Source organism: Elephantulus edwardii, unplaced genomic scaffold (assembly GCF_000299155.1).
Source record: "Elephantulus edwardii isolate Elephantulus edwardi_28Jun2011 unplaced genomic scaffold, EleEdw1.0 scaffold00041, whole genome shotgun sequence".
NCBI classification, from domain to species: Eukaryota; Metazoa; Chordata; class Mammalia; order Macroscelidea; family Macroscelididae; genus Elephantulus; species Elephantulus edwardii.
Genome location: NW_006399791.1, coordinates 4973342 through 4975231, shown reverse-complemented (window position 1 = coordinate 4975231; position 1890 = coordinate 4973342).

The following is a 1890-nucleotide window of genomic DNA, read 5'->3' as shown; positions in this document are numbered from 1 at the left end:
TGCGCACACAGCACCACTGAGCGGAAGTACCAAGCCGCTGGTGTCAACCGAGGCTGCGCGCAGTGTCGCGACGCGTCCTGTGACGTCATATTCCTTGCGACGGGTAAGCATGGCGTTACTTTCATTACAGAAAAGAAGAAATTATTCATTTTCAGGTGTGGCAAGAAGTGGTGTGACGGAACGCGTATCCTGAACGGCTGGAGACGTCTGTCACTTGGATTAAGGTCGGCTGGGCCCTGGCTACGGGACCTTTGCAGGCTGTAGTGTCGGCTGGGTGATGCGCGGGGAAACTTTAATAGGTGTTAAGTGGTCAGTGTATGTAAATTGCAGGATCAAAGCGGTTAGCCACTACCTGGACCCCATTCCTAACTCGCTCATTCCTAACCTTCTCATCCTTTTCTGAAAAACGAGCTTGGTAGCCGTGGAGTAGTAATGGGGATAGATAATGGATAGGAGAAACACAGACACAATATAAAGTTTAAGAAAAAATTCAGTTTTCCACATAAGTGGTGCAACTTTGCGTCTTTTACGGCGTGCACCATAATGCACAGATAGAGAAATCCTAATTCTGTGGCACCTACTTGAGATAGTAAGACTTGTGGCATTGTGCGTGAAAAAACGCACAATGATAATTTTTACACTGCGAACTTGCCAGCAAAGTCACTGGGACAGTCATTTAGGTCATCCTGTCCTTTAAACTTAAATTAACGTGTAGTAAGAGACAGGCTATAGTTCTACAGCTTGTTAGTCCTAGAACTAAGGTGAGAGATTTTCCCCTTTTATTTCCAACCCCAAAATCTTTCTTTTCTCTACAGTTGGATTTATAAACTTTAAATTTCTTTCTTCATTCAGGATATGTGAAGAGGGTGTTATGTGATAGATGTAATGTGAATCCATCAAAGGCAAAGTCCATCTTTTCAAGGCTTAGACCTATGTTGCTTATATTTCAGGTATCTTCTTGATGGTGGTAAGTCAGTATGTTACTTCTATTATAACTCTTACTTGAATCAGAAACCAGGTTTAAAGAATTTATATGTTGCCTATAATGCAGGTAAGAAAATGTATAGAACATTGCAGTCAAACCTTATTTGTCGCCTTTGATTATATACTCTGATGCTCATGCTAGTTAAATGTATTGTACATTACCTTTACCATCTTTCTTAAGTAACTTAATGAAAATACCTTGAAGTGGACAGACATATATTTTAAAAGTTTGTTTGGTTTTTTAAAAAAAAAAATCTTCAGAAATGAAGTAAAAGAACAAACAGAAAATTTCAAAGGGCAGCCTAAGAACACAGAGGCAAGTATAATAATGAAATGTGCAAAGAGCTGGAAAATCAAAAGGAAATAACACTGTTTCTCAAGCTGGAAGAACTGAAAAACAATTCACGCTTTGAGTTGCAATAGTGAAGGATTCTATGGGCAAAATCTTAAATAATGTAGGAAACATCAAAAGAAGATGGAAAGAATACAGAGAATTTCTGCACCAAAAAGAATTGGTTGGCACTGAACCATTTTAGGAAGTAGCTTATGATCAAGAAACAGCAGTAGTGAAGGAAGAATTTCAAACTACACTGAAGGGTTTGGCAAAAAATAAGGCCCCAGAAATTAGTGGAATACCAGTTGACATTTTACAACAAACAGATGCTCATAAAACTTTGCCAATAAATATGGAAGACAGTTGCTTTACCAGCTGACTGGAAGAGATCCATATTTGTACCCATTCTAAAAAAAGATGATTCAACAGAATACAGTAATTATCCAATAATATCATGTTGTTGTTATGTGCCGTCGAGTCGTTTCCTACTCATAGCGACCCTATGCACAACAGCCCTAAACCCTGCTCTATCCTGCGCCAACCGCACCGCCTCTGACACACCCATCCCAATT